The following is an 18,611-nucleotide window of genomic DNA, read 5'->3' on the forward strand; positions in this document are numbered from 1 at the left end:
AATGTGGACCAAGTTCCCAAAAGGAGGTGGGGGAGGCCGTGCTGTATCTCGTCATAGAGGTGCATTACGTCACGCCGCGGGTTGTGAGGGCCTCTGACGTCACGCATGACTCCCTGCGTGCCAAGTGAAATCCTGGGCAGGGGAGTGAGGGCCGAGCAAGCCAAGGAAGAACCAGGAGGGGCAACACCTGCAGGTGAGGGGGGGCTTCCCTTTCTGGTTTGAGGTAGACTGAAGAGCATAAGAAGCCTCATTCCTTCTGAAGGAGCAGAGTTTCCAAGTTTGGACATGCTTGGAGATATGGGGTGGGTCCTGGTGAGGGAGGGGTTTGGGCAAAGAATGATTCATTCATTCGATTTGTATACCACCCCTCACTGATACATGGGATAGCAGAACTAGTACATTTAAAATAAGTATAACAATATGAACAGAGGGTGTAATAAACAAGAACAGAAGAACAGCCAAAACTCGGGTCTTGGTGCACAGGGTAATAGATCAGGTCAGAGGGGGAGACAGCAGCTGGGTTGCAGCTTAGGTTGGGGTGTGTTCAGTATCATATTTGGGGGGGCAGGTTTGAGGGAGGCCCTGGTGATGGACTCAACCTTAATGACACAGGGTTCATCCTTCAAAGCTGCCTTTATCTCCAAGGGAACTTATGTCTATAGTGTGGCGATCAGTGATGATTCCAAGAAATCTCCATGCCCCATCCAGAGGCTGCTCAAAAAGCTGCTGAAGCAATTGCCTGGTGATTGGTGGTAGAAAGTACCATTGCTTATGGCGACCTCATAAGGTTTTCAGGGAGAGAGACTAACAGGTGGTTTGCCGTTGCCTGTCTCTGAGTAGCAACCTTAGACTTCCTTGGTGGTCTCCCATGCGAGAACTAATGAGAGAGGACCCTACTCATCTTCCAAGATCTGACAACTCTTATATACACATTCCTTACAATCCCCTCTTCTTTTCATTTTATTTGCAACAATGGGACTGTAATGTGGTGTAATTAGTATGTAATGTAATTTGAAATCTTAACTCTCTGGTCTCAGGACAAGATAACAAACTCAGCATGGCTTAACAAAAATTGAGTCCAATAGCACCAACAAAGATTTATTCAAGGCATGAGCTTTTATGTGCAGGCACACTAAAGCTCACACCTTCAATAAATCTTTGTTGTTTTTAAAGGTGCTGTTGGACTCAATTTTTGTTGTACTACTTCAGACCCAAACAGCTACCCACTTGAATCTGTCAGCAGGGCTTGTCACTTCCATGCATGGGCTTCCATGCATGGGTGGAGACGGATGGGGCAAGCAGCTAGTCTCTTTTAATTATTTCTTTTCACAACTGGGAAAATGTGTGCCATTAATTACTAACCTTGACATTTTTATTTCTCCAGTGTTTTTGTGAGCTACAACTGAACTCAAAGGACTGATTAACTTTGTTAGCAAGAAATCGTCATACGGCATAATTTGCATGTTATCACCCAGCTAGGGTTAATAAAATAAAACAGATATCTGTGGCACCGTAAAAGGCTAACAGAATTTATCCCATCATAGACCTCATTGGATGAGCCTCTTGTGGCGCAGAGTGGTAAGGCAGCAGACATGCAGTCTGAAAGTTCAATCCCAGCAGTCGGCTCAAGGTTGACTCAGCCTTCCATCCTTCCAAGGTCGGTAAAATGAGTACCCAGTTTGCTGGGGGTTAAACAGTAATGACTGGGGAAGGCACTGACAAACCACCCCGTATTGAGTCTGCCATGAAAACGCTAGAGGGCATCACCCCAAGGGTCACACATGACTCGGTGCTTGCACAGGGGATACCTTTACCTTTAGACCTCATTGGATCAGATGCTCTCACAGAAGACATGGGATATCCCAGCTGTTTCAGAGGAGGCTGTTCATTTTTGCTGTTAAGTGCCATTGGAGTTCTGTGTAATTTTGTGGTTATGTTCTAATACCTCTATTGTCAAAATAGGGTTAAAATAAGCAGTAAATGCTGAAAGCATCTGATATGTTTTTAATGCTTAAATGTTTATGCATCACACGTATTCAGGAAACGTTTATAGTTCATCTTTCTTAAAACCACTGGCTTCAATGGACTTAGTAGGGTGTAAATATGATTAGGGCGGAACTGTTACTTAAACATTTCTGAACGGCTGTGAAATCAAAATAATGTTGGTATTCTTGGTGCTTTACAAAGTTGCCATTTTGATATAACACTCAAAAAACATCTGCAGGAATGTACTTGGAATGTTATTAGTTATTGCATTGGATTGACAGATACCCTCCTAGTGTGGAAAGGTGTATGTTTTTCTGATGTGATCCATTTGCCCAGCTGAAATGATTTAACATAATGGATCATTTGTCCATCCCATTACGATACTTAAAACTTTCATATGATTGCCCACTGTCCTGGACAAACCTCCCTTTGGATCCAAGGAGTTTAAGAAAAAAAGGCAATTAAAAAAAATCTCTGCTAAAACTGCTTATTTCCCAAACGGGAAATTTGTCTTTGTACCAGACAAATATTGTGCTGCTTTCAACTCAAGCCTCCGTAAGGCACAGATCTGAAGGGAGATATATGACAATGTGCTTATACTTAGTATATTTCTGTTCCTTTTCTCTTTTGTTTCTGTTGTAGTGAAATACATTTTTTTAAAAGAAACAAAAAGGTCTTTCAAAAGCAACTTGGCTTATGTCAGATTATCTGTGCAAAGATGTCAACATTTTCATTCTGAGTATGGCTAAAATAACTCTTTGGACTAATTCTATGGATTGTTGTGAAAGATGGAACAAACAGGGCAAGATTTAAAGGAAAATACAGAAAATGAAAGAAAAGTAAAAACAACATCTTGCCTTTTTCTGTGGTTTCCTGTATCACTTTCCTTTTGAATTTTAAGTTACTATTTCCTACAGGTTATTTAATCTCTGTATAGGAGATAATATACGCAGTGCAATGCAAATTTATTTTCCCATTCATGTGAACATAAGGGTATTAAAAGTTAATTAGCATACTTTAATATATGCTATGTTTTTGTTGTTGATTCCCTGAATCTACAGAATAGGTTACTTTAGAAATGCAGATAACATTTAAAAACTCTGATTCTATTCTTTACAGTGTGAATTAGATGTCATTTTCAATGACCAATTGACTTTTTTGGGCAGCTATGGGCAAAAATTGTATTTGGAACCACTGTCTCTGAAATCAGGTCTGCCACAAGCCACTCAATAACAAGGTGAGTAGGTTTTTTCTATGCAGTATATAGCAGTAGATAATATTATCTTTCCCTTTTAAAGTTAACTTGGCTTATAAAGGCTTCTTGTATTATATTTATGTTTTAGGTGATATGTCCAACAAGAACTCAGCAGGCTGCAATTCAGAAAGTGAATGTGATTATTATTCTGAGTGCTGGGAAGAAAACAGTTACAAAGGTGAACCCCATGCTAAACCATCATAGGGCTGTTTTAAAATAGCACAGTGCTTTAGCATTTTCATTATGTGTTTAAAAATTATTATCATCGTTTGTGTTAGAATGATTGGTTTTGGAAATAACAGCGTTTAGAAAACAATGAATCATATCTGGGAGAAGAATTTTCTTGAATTCATGGTTATTTTTTCCTTCTTTGTAGACTTGGTTGACTCTGATGGTGAAAGTAATTGCTGTCTCTGCTGTTATCAAACTTTTTCATGCAGTTCATTTGAAAGAGATCAAGGAAAAAACAAATTAGGTAAAGTTGTACTGATCTCAGAAAACAGCCAAACCAACTTGAAAAATCATTGCAAAAACTGCTCTCTTCTACAAGCACAAAATTTAGAGACCACCAGAGACTTTCAAGTAGAATTATCCCCAGAGTCTATATTGCATTTCACATATGAAGACTATCAAGCAAGTGATTACCCATCAAAAGCTTTTTCATGTGACGGGTCTTGTCAAGACATTTTGTGTTCAAATAGTGGAGTCCCTCATCTGATCATTACTGAGAAATCGGTAAAGCAGCCAACCCACCTTACAGTTAAGAAACTTTATCAGAAGCAGACACCAGCTGACTGTCTTGTAAATTCGAGTCACAAGAAAAGTGTGCAAGTTTGTTTTCCTTGTACTGAAAGAGAAGATTTGGAAAATACTGAAGGTAAATGTTTCAAACAATCATTTGTAACTGATGAAACAAGTAAAACACTAGTCAAGGAACCAGTTACATTTCATAGGTACCATGGAAGTACTTGCAATAAAAACAAAAATTCTAGTCAACTAATAACAGAACCTTTAGAGTACTCTTCAGAAACCCGGGACAAAAGTAGCAGTTCAGAAACACCTGGATGTATCTGTACTTGGGCCAGTTCAGGAGACCTCATTATTTCTCTGACATTGGAAGCAGCTTATCCAACTGATTCATTAGCAAACGATATTACTACTTCGGAAGCTAGGCTGGGCACAGAAGATTCAAACAGGCATCCTTTAGCTTTCAAATTTAAATGCCCTGAACACAATCAGCTCGTTGAAAAAATTTATATTTCTGTCATTCCAAACTCTGTGCACACAAATACAGAAAGTCTAAAGCAGACCATACCTTGTACACAGCAAACAGGACTCCCGCAAATCCTAGTTCATGAAGCCACCCAGACTCTATCAACCCAGACAGAATCATCAGAATCCCATAGCTCTGACTTTTACCCTGATCAAGTGCCATTTACACTGACTCCACAGGCTTCCGGCCTGTCTGTTTTATCTTCTAAGCATACTTATGTAAAGGTCTTCAGGCCCATGAAATCTGTTGTGTTTCCCAAAAACAAAGAAGCGCGTAAAGACCAAAAAATTAAAAACAAATCTCATAGTTCTTCCAAATTCCGTTGGCACACGACTTGGGATATTGAATCTATAACACAAAGTACTCATTATAAAACAGTAGAAGAACAAGAAGTAAATGAGCTGTATTATGTGCCCCGGACACGGACCAGGACATGTTGCTGCAGTCCATTGCTTGATCTGAGTGTTAATCTGAACTCTGAAAGGCGATATTCTAGCACTGAGAAGCTCTTGGGCATTAACAGAAAACTTCATAAAAGAAATGGAGGTGCCAAAGTAATGCCCAGATTTTCCTCCCAATACCTCTTAAATCCTAGAAGTAGTTTTGAGAGGCTTTACTACATCTCGCCAACAAGAAAAAAAAATCATTTGAAGATGCAGAATATACTGAATCATTGTTTGGGGTGTACTGGAGGCCAGACTAGACATGAGAGCTGCAAACAGATTTGTCCCATTGTAGGTAGTTCAAATACAAGAGGTTACAGGCTTTTCACCCCACATCTCTCAACTGATATACATTCAACTGCCCCACTTCTCTCTAGCTCATGGAATAGTCCAGCTCCACTTTGCCATGGAGAGTCTGTTCCAAATGAGAGGAGACATTCACACATTCCTTGTTTACAAAGACCAACTGGAAGTCCTGGTGCATTATGTTCTTCTCGAAACAAGAGTTGGCAATCACTTGCTTCTTGCTTGCAAACAAGAAAAGATACTTATCCTGTGGCATTGTATTCTCTTCCGAATGAGAGAATGTATTCACCTGCTCCTTGTTTGCAAACTGAGGAAGGGAATTGGCATAATCTTGAACGGAAGTACCATGCCTCTCCCTGTGCAAATATTGTAAATGTAGGGCAGCCTGATGCTGCTCAGGTGGCTTATGAAGACTTGGCCCGGAAGAAGCTTTTGGTTTGCCCATGTGGAAATATCCCACAATATGGCCTGTTCCCTAATGGAGATATTTCTCAGTCAGTCAATACAAAAGCTAGAAAAAGTCCTGATACTACACAGAGAACAAGCCTGAACAAATCAGATGCAGTAAACTACTCTAGAGGAACTTTTAACAGCATGGAAACCTGCTGTTCTAAATGCCATCATGTATTCCCATCTCATTCAATGGACAACATATGTAGACAAGAAAATTTAAGAAAACAGTTTACTAAAGCACAGTCCTGCTTTGAGGATGGATTTCCCATGAAGAACCAGAAAGAGAACATTGTGCAGAAAAATGAAATAAAAACAAGTGAAAGAAAAAACACCAGGATTCATATAGGGCCAGGCACTTCCCAACAAACTGGCCCATCCCCTTCTACTGGTGGCTGTTGTGTGCCAAGATATGTGGTATATGAACCTAAATGCTGCTCATGCTGTCCAGCCATTGCTAAGAAACTTCATGGCGCATCAAGGGAAGTACCTACCAGTTTCAGCTCAAAACATAAATTGCTAGAGAATGGTCTGAACAAACAACAAACCTTTTTAGCAGAACCTTGCAAGGGGACTAGGACTCGGTGTACATGTTCCCAAGAAATCCCTCTTTTCTGTCGGGACCAAACTAATATATATAAGAGGAACAGAGCTGGACTTCCCAAGAAAATGGATTCTGAAAATACTCAGGTTTGTACCAGTTCTTATGGTCACATTGGAATAACGTTAAGGCTATGATCATATGCACATTTGTTGCTTGATAGAGAGTCCAAATGATCTTACTTTTGAAAAAAAACATTTATTGGATTAGAATTGCACATATTTCAGTTTGGGAGTTAAGAACTCACATTCATGTTTTCTAAGGGATGTGCAATATTCAGTACATCTTAACTGCTACATTTATTGCTTTAGTGCAGTGGTCCCCAAACCCCGGTTGGGACTGGAACCGGTCCGTGGGTCAGTCGGTACCGGGCCGCGGCTCCTCCTCCTCCTCCCTGGCTGCTGCCTTGGGGGCTGCCCTGCCACTCTGCCGCCGGCTCACCTTTGTTGCTCTCCAGCTGCCGCCATGGCTAGGGCTCCCCCTCAACGTGGCACTGCACAGCTAATGCTGGCAGTGCCCCCCAGCAGGCGGCAGGATCTCAGGGGCACCATTGGGAAAGAAAGTGGAGCAGGAGCTCAGGTGGCAGCGACATCCCTTGACAAAAGACTACCCCCCCCCCCCGGGCCTCAGGAAAATTGTCAAGCGTTGACTGGTCCCCGGTTGGGGACCACTGCTTTAGTGTATTGCCTGAACTCATTTAAATGTCGCAAGTGTTGCCAATTTAGTAATTTTAATGTAGAAAGGATATTATGACAGTATGTAAAGTTTTCCCTTTGGATAATATTAGTTCCACGGTTCTTCAAAACTTGAATCTCACTGTTGTACCTCAGGAGTTTTACAGCTATAGGAAAAATCTTTCATAAGAATAGTCTTGCTATACAAACAAAGCAGAAGATTTGCTCACATGAATGTATATATTTTAGCAGGGGAAAGTTCTTTGTTACTGTGGGCCATTTTGTGGTGTGCAAATCAGCATAGTTTCATGTCACATCCTGTTTTCAAGTTTTCTCTTTGTCCATCAATTCACATTGTTAGACTAGCCATCTTTTACCTAGGTATCAAAAGTCATACATGAAGGGGAACTTACCGTTCTGTGGTTTCCTATACTATAGGTGTTTTCTTATTTGCAAGTCTTCTGTTTAGCAAATCTTTTCTCTCATCATACTGTGGACTCTAAATTAACTAGAATGCTATCAACAGTACTATAAAGGCCAAGTTCAGTCAAGGGTCACCAAAGATTTCTTGGTGGTTGGTCCTCAGAATTCTCCTTTGGAGATTTGTTAATTAGCTATGTAATTTGCAGTGTTGATGTAAAACTATTATGCAAGGCAAGTAAGTAATAACAAAGAATAAGCAAGGATTTAGTTTAGGACTCTCATGTAAAAATATTAGTAGAATTTTATTTTAAAAATATATATAAGATTAAAGATTCAGTTAATTGTTTTATATATAATATATATCTTTATGGACCTATATCTTAGTATTTAATCTGATTAATTTTTATGAAAAATATTAGCTGGTACAGCAGTTATTGGGAATAGTCAGTATAATAATGAATTTGCCAATAGGAATGAGCACAAACCGATTCATGTGCCAAAATTTATTATGAACTGGTCTGGTTTGGAGTCCCCATTTATTAAACTTTTGTTTGGTTAGGCTGTGCAGGCATGTAAAACCAAAAGCTGAACAGCTCAGGTCCATAGCTGATGTGTTAGGTTTAAATGTCTGCAAGCCATTTCAGCCTTAAAACTAATAGGTATACCCACCTCACTGTTTGGCTGAAATGGCAGTTACCCAATTCACTGGTCTGGTTTGCTCCCTGCCCCCCTGCTGTTAGGTTTAAATGGCTGTGAGCCATTAAACATGTCTCCCTCCCCCTGTTTGAAAGTGGGGAAAATTAAATTGACAGGTTAAAGAACTGCCAGTCATTTAGCCCTTCATAGGCAGTTCCCTGCCCCTTTATCCTGGCTGCAGATCTGAACTGGCCAGTTTCGTTTGGGACATTTTTGCTCAGCTTGAGATTCAGATTGGGGCTACCCTAAACTATAATGTTTAGGTTCATCCCCGTCCCTACATGGCAACAGACCACTTTAGCGGAATGGGTTCAGGTATTTATCTGCCACTTTATATCTACCTCTGGTGGTACTTTAGGAAAGAGTTCTGATCTGTCTCTGTATCTTCCCCCTGTGTGGCCTTCTTATCAAAACAATAAACCTGGTTTGAATTGTAACATTTTGAACAAACCATTGGGAAAAAATGCAATTGTATTCAAGTACATATAGAAAAAAGATTCAGGTGGGTAGTCATATTGGTCTGAAGTAACAGAACAAATTTTGAGTCTGGTGGCACTTTTAAGACCAACAATATAATTCTGGGCATAAGTTTTTGTGTGAGAATAAAACTTTATTGATCTTAAAGGCGCCACCAGACTTAAAATTCGTTCTATACAGAAAAAGAGTTCCTTCTTCATAGAAAACTATTTTTCAGTGAGGAGGGTTCTAACCTAGTCCTGTCTTAGTATGTAGGGAAATTATTTTTCTTTTGTATCTTTCACTGATAGACTGAGCCCCTACTTGCAATCTACACAGTAAAGTTTAATATCTCAGTGAGAGCTATAGCAAGTATTTTATGAGTGTAAGGGAGCTACCTTGCTTGAATGAGCATCTATGCAGAATTTGCCATGCTATCACTCTGCTCAGCAAAGTTTGAAGCCTTCATGAAACTTAGTGGCTCTTCTGCTAGATTTAATTTGAGCTTGTCTACCTAGCCATGGAGTTCACAACCAAGTTTAATCTTACCTGTTTTAAGATGATCCCAACAAAACTGGCTTTGGATAAATCTTCACTGAAGAGAATTCCATAATTATTGTATGTGATTGTTCCATATACTAAACTAAACAGCGATTGCATTTTACAATTTCGTAACATAATCGTATAATTAAGACTGCGTTGTTTTTTCCCTAGGCTAGCCAGTAAATTCATAATAATAAGAATTAAAGTACAGCAGTGTAGGTTATACATAGATGTACTTAGGACTATGGGTTTGGTTTGGCGCTGCCCTGTACTTTGATCAGTCATGAGCCATGCAGAGAGCTTGGAAATAAATCCTTTATCACTGGTTATTTTGTGTAGCAATGGGACAAACAAGGACCAAGTTATTGCTTTATTACTTGCTTGCTGGCAGACATGTGTTCTGTTTAAAGAAAGACTTCTATAGGTTCATGTAATCATTATTACAGGATGTAGCCCATAAAATTAATCAAATGAAATGCAACAGTCACATTCAAATGAATGTGATGGCACAAAGATAAATTTGTTCTAGAGATGTAGCAGGTACTCATCAGTAAAAGTGAGCTAATTTTGGATTACTGGCTTGATTAACACTTAATATAATGGGAACAGGCCTAGTTGTTCTTTGGGCTAGTGGCTACATTCCTGTGCTTCTTCCCTTTGTGAGGGCTGATTAATTACATTTGTAGCAAATCATAGTTTGTTTTTCTGCCCAGATCCACAATCAGTGCTCTCCAAGCCTAGATATCAAAGAAAACCATAATGATTGAGACAGAACAACAAACTGTAGTTTGTCAGAGATGAGGATGCAAGGAGTAAAACACAGGTTTAAGGCTTAAACAAGGCTTATTCCAATAATGACAAAACAAGGTTGATTGTTGTATGTTAACCAAGACACTCTTGCACATGCCATGGACAAAAGAAACTTAAACCATTGCTTGTTATTGCTAGTAACGAAAAAGCAGCTTGTGTCTTCTGAAAGCAGATTTCTTTTGTCACGCGTCTTTTGTTCATTAGGATTCTCTGCAGATTCATCACAACTGGGAAAGACATGACAAAAGCCGTTATTGCTGCCAAGACAAAGTTCAGTACAGTCATCTACAATGAGAAGCAGTGTTAAAAAGAAAAGAAACATCCATGTATGTCAAAATGTCTTATTTCATAATCTCAATAAAGCAACACAAAGAACAGTAGTCATGGGTGTTGCATTCCTCATACGGATGGAAAATAGCATATTTAATGAATGGATTATTGATACTATACCAAATGATAAGTTGCTGATCCTGAATATCAAGTTTCCCAATGAGCCGGAGGAATAGGGGGCTGTTCCAGAACCTAGAAACTAGGAGCTCAATTTTACACCCCTCCAGTCCCCTCCCCCTATATTTTTATTTCTATAATAGGCTTTTGGAACCACTAACCTGACTTTTAGTCCTCTGTGACAGCAATGCCTGGACTCTGTGTGCCACCCAGAATTTACTTGGGGATTATTGACCTGAAGCCCTGGCCTGAATAGCCCAGGCTAGTTCCATCTGGTCAAATCTTGGATACTAAACAAGGTCAGCCCTGGTTAACATTTGAATGGGAGGCCACCAGGGAATACCAGACAATGGCAAGCAAACCATGAATATCTCTTGCCTTAAAAATCTTCTGGGGTACCAGTAAGTCAGCTGTAACTTGATTCCCCCCCCCCAAAAAAAAGGCTTGGTGGAACCACAAAATAGGTTTAATGAAAACACATTTATTTCATTGGTATGTATGTATGGTATTTTTTTGTTTTCCTTTTCTCCTGCTGTACAGTGCTTAACCACAACAAAGTTATTGGAAAGCTGAGTCCAGAGAACATGTAAAGGTTACAAAACAGAATTGTTACTTTACTAATTCAAAGAATTAACTTGAAATGCAGATTTTAAGTGTTCTTAGCAGAAGCAGTTACCAAAACCTTTATAAAATATAGAAGATAGACTTTCCCCTTTGAAAGTGATTGGCTGAGGCTCCAGGAGGGTGAAGCTTGAAACTGTCCATTCCAGAGCTTGAGGCTACGATCCTAAGAACACTTTCCTGGGAGTAAGCCCAGTGAATAATAGGGGTTACTGCTAAGGTGGCTTGCTTAGACTTGTTCCTTATTTTTATTGTATTTATTTATTGCACTTATAGTCGCCCCTCTCTTTAAAAGTCTCGGGGCAGCTAACAACAGTCAGAAAATCCAGTATATGTAAATATTAAAACAATACAACCATAGATATATAAAAATTGATTTATGTTCAAAATGCTTCAGTTTATCCCACTAAACCAAGTTCTTGAACATATATGATGTAGGGGAGGTGATCAGGTGGTGGGGGGGGGGAGGAGGTCCATGTTGATGTTTCTGTGTGCTGTATTGGTCCCAACTGTAGACCTGGTGGAAGAACGCCATTTATGTGAGTAATGTTTTATAATGCATACTATAAACATAATAAATAGTCTCCTTTGTATTAGCTATGAGAGAGCAGACCTACTCTTAGATCAGATTGTACTAATTTTATAGTTATTTTATGAGACTAATGGGGTTTTTTTATAACAGAGACTCACCATGGGAATATGGCAAGATAAAACAGTTTTGGTAGCACCTCTCTTCCACTGGAGCCAAAGTATCCTGTGTACTGCCAATCTGCCCCAGTTCATGTTAACTGTAGAATCAGGTTTGGAGGGTGCTCATGTATGGGCTTTCAGCATCCACACGATGGCAGTATATGAAGGCAGAATCCTTTCACCTGTCTGATAGGCTCATTCTTCACTCTGTAAAATATGACTTTTTCTCACAAAAGTTTGAATTTCTGTTTGAATTTCTGAACTGTTACTCTCTCCTTTGTATACTGGGCCCGTTACCTATTCTTGATCTAATTCTGTGGGTATCCCCGTACTACACATTGATGTGTTAAAAATTTAATTTGCAGAGCAGTGCTAGCTAAAGTGCTCATTCTGAATCATGATATCCACAGCTGCTGTGCATACTTGTGTATTTCCTTGTGGCTAGTTTGTCTAGGATTCCATTTGAGTGAAATGAAGGTGAAATGTATAACAGGCAGAAATTACAGCTAATTAAGTGTTTTGAAATTCTTTACTATGCCTCTCTTTATATTTTCTGAGATAAAACTGGGATGTCCGTGTTGGCTGCTGTTGAATTGCTGAATAGAATCTGTTTTAATGATTAGAGATACGTAACAGTGTCTCTGCAACTGGGGTCCAGGGACCCCAATCTGCAAATGCTTTGCAAAGTGGCTCCATTTTCTATCTGTCAAGCTGATGTGAATATCCTCTGTTAGCTTTCTGAGAATGAGGGCAGGAATTCTCTCAGGAGATTGAAAAACGATTGTTTTCTCTCTCTTTCGAAGTTTATAAAGTTACTGTCACCCACAGCTTTCAGTTCACCTTGGCACACTAGTGCAAAAATACACTGTGTGGTCACCAGATTTTAATAGCTCTGTCCTAGCAATGTTAATTGACTGAGTGGCACCCAAAAGGCACAATCCTAATATACTCATAATGGTTCCATTCCCTCTATTTTCTAAGGCAAAGGATTTCCTCATAAAGACCATTTACGTACTGGAGGTTTCATGCCAGGCTGCAGGCTGTAGTTTTAGTCGTGGCAGGTTGCCCCACCTCTTCCTGCATGCACACGGGGGAGCATTTGGCCCGGTGTACCTCATCCGCCCCCAATTTGTGCTCCTGCATGGGAGCTGGGGCTCTGAAGTTCCCAGTGTGTAAACAGTAAAAGACAGATGCTGTTACATCGATAGATTTAGCCAATTGAAGTTTTCAGTTGAATAACAAATTCATGTTTTGTTTGAGACACCTTTGTTTCTATGGGCAGTTCAGAAAGGCATTTTTGGGCTCCTTCACATCGCTGTACAGTTGGCTTCTAGAAATTATTAACCAATAAGAAAGCCTGTTGTTGCCTTCAGCGCAAAACTCTTTCCAACCAATGTGTGAGACTGATTGGAGTTTGGGTTAGGGCCTTTTGACTTGTAGCCCTATAGAGTCAGCTGTCTTCCAATACCTGAGTTTGTAGGCCATGTACAGATAATTCAAACATTTTACTTAACCTTGCTTTTAAAGTTTGGCTGTTGTGATCACAGGCCCTCTACCACGTAGGAGAGCCCAGATTCAAAACAGCCTTTAAATATTGAGGGTTAAAAGTACTCTAAGATATCGCACAATAAAGGTAGGGTCACTCCGGATCAGTCCTTCTTGCTGCAGAAGGAAATTTTAAATCGCCCTAAATCCAAACGGAAATCGCATTCTGTGTAGAGGGCAGGGACTGAATCGATCTGGGATTGGAATAAAAGCTCCGTGCAGTTTACACCCAGGTCTGGTTGCTTTCTTAGGCTGCCATCCTGTGTAGCTTACCTGGGGGCAAGCCTCACTCAACACACACACAAACTTAGTTCTGTTAGGCTGAGGACTACACTGCTAGTCCCCTTATTGATGGCATTTCATGACAGGTACAACCAGGAGTGGACTGGGAATTGAAAACGGCCCTGGAGTAAGCCAAGCTGACTGGCTCCTGCTGTGCTACAAGCCAGAATTGCAAAGGCACTCAGCTCTGTGGAGCAGACTGTGGGCATCAGCTCTCAACCTACTACATCATCCCCTGAATTGGAAGCAGCTCAGGAAGAGACAGTTGCTGAGCTGTCACAAACTGCCGTGGCCAAGAGGGGTCTGGGCCAAGAGCCTGAGGAGCTTGACTCTGCTGGCCACCTGTGGCCACTGGGAAAATTCCCTGTAAGTTAAATGGCCAGTCCGGCCCTGGTTGGGAAGTCTTTTTAAAAGTACTTTCAGGTATCCACTGTACTGAATGGCTTTCTCAGCTTGGCGACCACTACTGTGGGCCAGAAAACATTAGGTCTGTCAGACTGATGGCTGTAGTGCATACTTGTTGCCAATTTAAGGGGGTTCAGCTGCCTGAATCTCTGCATTCCTTCCTAGCACTCAAGATAATTTAGCCTTTAATAGCCCCAAAAGAGGCAGGATGGAAGGTCAAGGAGTGATAAGCAACTGAGCGGTATCTTAGTTCATTGAGGGTTGCCTACAGGCTCTGTCCTCTAAAATTGGGCTCAGTTTTTGGTTTCATCTCTAGTCCATATGTTGACAAATTACAAAGGGGAGAATATCTAGATTTACTTGTGAAGATGGCCCTTGAGTGGAAGTGATTGTTTTTCTGAATATAGCTGTGAGGCCAGCATCAGGGACAGAGGTATCAACATGCAACAGCTTACCTGAAAACAGCAGAAGGATCATATATAAGCTCACTATAAGGAATTGGCCTTGATAAAATTTTAATTTGGAGTAAAGAGTACTGGGCTGAATCTGCACAGAGCTTTTATTCCAATCCCAGGTCAATTCAATCCCTGCCATCTACACTGAATGTGAGTTTGATTTTGATTTTGGGCGATTTAAATTTTTCATCTGCAACAAGCATGATTGATCTGGAGTGACCCTATCTCCACCCCCCCCCCCGCGCGATATCCTGGAGTAGATATAAGCCTTGATATTTGAAAAATAAAAAGTAAGCGTGCAGCTGTCTGCTTTCCCCGAAATAACCTGCTGCCAAGCCTCCAGTGCTGTAGAAAAGCCCTGATTGGCCAGGGCATCAGTTTCTGGTTCCCAGGTTGCAAGGCTTCCCTTAAACTTCTCTCTGCAGAAGCTCCAGAAGCCCTAACTTCTCTTGGCAGAGATTTTCCTCTTGGATTTATTCCCCCTCCACTGCTGTCTTCGATCCCCCCCCCTTCTATAAAAGAAAGAAGGAAACGCCTGCTGTGCTTGGCTCCCACCCCTTTCTGAGCTTCCCTAATCACGTGTAGAACATTCTCTGTTTCAATGAGGGGGGGGGGAGAGATAGAAGAAGACCTGAGTTCTAAATTCAGCAGAATCCACAGTGGAATAAACAAAGTAAGTGCAGAATCAGTCCTAGTGTGGAGTTTAGAACTAAAAGTACAAGCAAACATATTTCCATCCCGCTATATTTCCTTGTTCATGCCCAGGAGTTACCAACACAAGTCCTAGCAGATGATCTTATTCATATGACAATTACCTGACTATAATGGAATTATTTCATGGGGCTCAATAATCACTGAGATTTCCTCTTGGCCACACTGCAGTAGGAGATATATATCAGCAAGTGAGTAAAAAACATTACCAACAAAAATGTTCGTTTCTCAGTATGTGATATTGGAATATGAAATTATGTTGGACAACTGATGCTTCCATAATTGGGCAGTACCTACATTTCAAGAATGCTGCCTCCATTCCAGTCATAGTGAGACGGATTGAGATAACCAATTATCATGCCTTGCTTCTATGTATTTATCTCCAGAGTAGTATGGTGTTTTCATAAGAACTGGATTTGAAATTTTTGTGTTTGTAATTCAAAGCAGAAATTAATCTGCAAATTTTTCTCTTTCCCTATCTTTTGCTTCCTTGTTCTATATTTCGTTAACAACATTGGTAGCATAGCTCCTTTACTCTTTTCAGCAAATTACAAACATTTTTCTTGTCAAAATGACCATGGAGTTAGGAGCAAAGACTCTTTGTTAATGTTGTCCGTTCAGCATTTGAGTATGCTGCCTACAAATCTTCTTGGGAGAAATTTCACTTTGGCCCAAGAATGTGCCTCTGTACAATGGAACATCCTTAATCTGTTCCATATAATCTCTAGTGAAGCCGTAAATGGATTGAGAGGCTATATATAGATAAGGCTGTATCTTCACTAAGTCGATGTGTGGACCTCTGATATGTTGCCTTCAGGAGTGAGTGGAAAGACAAAGAGATACCATTGAGTATGTAAAGATAACAAGCGGTTTGAAGAACCAGACAGATTGCCTAGTGTAGGTTTTAATTCTAGAGTGGAAGACATGTTAGTTTGTTGGAGGAAAATAAAACAGAAGTTTAATGGTGCTATAAAGACAAGGAAGTTTATTCTGACTCAATAAAACTTATTCTGGAATAAGTGTTAAATTAGATGCTTGTTGATTAACACAGTGGGGAATAATTTAGGAAGGGGAATTGATGCAAAAGCCCCATTTATATCTGTTCCTGAAGGGGTACTGGTGTGAGTTCATAGTGGAGTGTAGACAGCTAGTGATACAAGAAGTCTGCAGAAATATCACACATACCTCTTCTTGCTTATTCTTATGCCCAGAATGCCTGACTCCACAGCCTCCTATCTAATCTCTAAAACCCCATTTAGACATTCAAATGGCTCCGTGGAGGAAGTAAGTAACAACGAACCTGGAAAATATAGGCCTTTAAGGCCATTTATGTAAGCAAAGCAGCCCCCTCCCACAAGGCTGTCATGTTCATGGGAATTGCTATCACATACAGGGAGTTAATGGATTCACCAGATCAGACATCACTTCCAACAACCGTCCTTCCCCAGGGGCTTCTCTACATGGAGGCATTCCAGACTTCTGATTTGGCCCTTAGATCAAACAAGCTTCACTTTAACAATACTTTCCATGAGTCACTGGGCTGTGCTATAAAGGTAGCCTAGACAATTGTTCTCTCATGCTGCTTCTGGTATGGTCAGTTCCCCGTGTCCTTCTGAACCTATGCAGTGTCCTCAAGGTATTCTAGAGGACACTCAGTTGAAGCAAGAAAATGTGTGTTCATTCTACTTGTGGCAGCAAAAGCAAAAATCGCACGTAACGGAAAGCACTCTGCACTGACTAGGAGCTGCTTTCGGTGGCTAAAATATAAAGAAGGACATTTGCATCACCATCCATGTGTAAGACTGGATATCTACTTGCTTCCTTGTTGCTTCTGAGCTACTGTTCCTATCCTAAGGCCCCTGTGCTTGTCCACACTTTCCAAGAATGCCTCTGTGTGTAACAGTGATTGAACTGGATTTCTTGGGATCGAACAGCCCAAGGCTTTGCAACTGGAATGAAAAAGCTACCTAACAGATATGCACATGCAGGACTGCAAAGAAATAGCAACTGAAAGAGGAACTTCTAGACAATGATGCCTCTAGACTTTATTTTTTAATAGATGCTTCTGAAAATATCAGCACTGCTGTAAAGCTATTTGTCCACTGAAATTTGACCAGATACATTTGTCTTCTATCAAAAGGCTGCCGCAGAGCCAAACCATGGCTAAGCTTTATTACAGTCTGTGGCTCATAAATAAAAGACCAGCCTACATCTTGTTAGTTGCTAACCATGCACTAGCATACTGAGTTACTTCAGTCTAAGCCTATTGATTTCAATGAGTTTATACTGGAGTTGCTGCATAGGATCCCAGGGTGAGGCATCTAAGACTAGCTCCCTTTTGAGAATGTTTGTTTTAGTCGTTAAAGGATCACTGCACAGGAACGTTTGAAGGATATGGGAAACAAGTTATTTGGTCCTCCGAGTTTCTCAATATAATGGAATCTAGAACTCATTTTACCGTGGTTTTATATAGGTTTTGTATAGGATAGTGATGTCAATTTCTGAAAGGATGCCAGTAAAAAAAACCCTACTAATTTCATTCATTAGTTAATGTAATAAGTATAGCTATGAATTAACAAACTTCATTTCATGTGTTCCCCTATAGCCTGGCAGTCTGGTTTGGAGAGTTAAGAGGAAAGGAGAGAGAATCAGGTAAACCCCTGATGTTTCTAGTGTTCAGAATAAAACAGATCTTGCAACAGGAGAGAATTTTCATGGTTGACCTTGTTTCCACACTGTTTCAATCAGTCACAATACTAGTTCAGTGGCTTGAGGAAGGCCTTCATGTTTCTCCAATATTTAATTTTATGTGAATTTATTTTCCTAATTGTGACTGAAGGAGCCTTTCAGGTTTTCTGGTGGTTTGCATGGAATTATGCAACTTTAAGAAATTGAAATTGTCCAAGATTTTCTGTTTCTTGGCTCCATCATTGACCAAAAGGGAGACTGCAGTCAATATATCAGAAGGAGAATGAGATTGGGAAGGGAGTCATAAAGGAACTAAAAAACACACACACATGAAAACTTCCTGTTTAAATTGGGGGGGGGGGGGAGGCTAGAGGAAGACCTGAGTTCAAATAGATCTGCATTCAGTAGGATCCACAATGGAAAAAACTAAGTGCAGAATCAGTCCTGGTTTCATTTTTTATTTTAAAAAGTACACCGCTATCCCTTGTGCATTGTGGTGATATAAACTAGAATATTAGGGATAGTTCCTTTTGAGCAAGAGGACACAGAAGAGAGGGGATTAAATGTTAATGAGTGTCTTAATTTGATCATAAATGTTTGCTTTAAACTTTATATGTAAATATATCTATGGCAGAATATCTTTGTTGGAATCTGATGCATGACTGAATTCTAGAAGAGAACTATATGATTGTGAAACAAGATCTGAGTGGGCATCAGAATATTTACCCTAATGTGGTTCAATTTATTAACTTGATTTACACCTCACCTTTCTCAACAATGGGGACCCCAAGAGGCTTACCTAGTGCTCCTTTCTCCTATTTGTCACAAAAACTGCGGGAGGTAGTTTAGGC

The 18,611-nt window shown here is 40.3% G+C and overlaps 2 long non-coding RNA genes across 3 annotated transcripts; one reads left to right on the top strand and one right to left on the bottom strand.

The window, feature by feature from the left end:
- The first annotated feature begins 55 nt into the window (after positions 1-55).
- LOC143836228 (uncharacterized) lies at positions 56-17,778 on the top strand. Of its 2 annotated transcripts, XR_013230550.1 has the most exons (6): positions 56-193; positions 3,106-3,223; positions 3,330-3,419; positions 3,618-6,403; positions 10,121-10,242; positions 17,678-17,778. It is a non-coding gene; the product is annotated as an uncharacterized LOC143836228 (long non-coding RNA). The 2 variants fall into 2 exon arrangements; XR_013230549.1 differs by lacking the exon at positions 17,678-17,778 and having other exon boundaries at positions 10,121-10,296.
- LOC143836229 (uncharacterized) lies at positions 3,186-9,331 on the bottom strand. The gene is made up of 3 exons (XR_013230551.1): positions 9,113-9,331; positions 3,995-4,088; positions 3,186-3,668 (listed from the first exon to the last, which is right to left on the bottom strand). It is a non-coding gene; the product is annotated as an uncharacterized LOC143836229 (long non-coding RNA).
- Positions 17,779-18,611: the final 833 nt, after the last annotated feature.

Source organism: Paroedura picta, chromosome 4 (genome assembly GCF_049243985.1).
Source record: "Paroedura picta isolate Pp20150507F chromosome 4, Ppicta_v3.0, whole genome shotgun sequence".
Lineage (NCBI taxonomy): Eukaryota > Metazoa > Chordata > Lepidosauria > Squamata > Gekkonidae > Paroedura > Paroedura picta.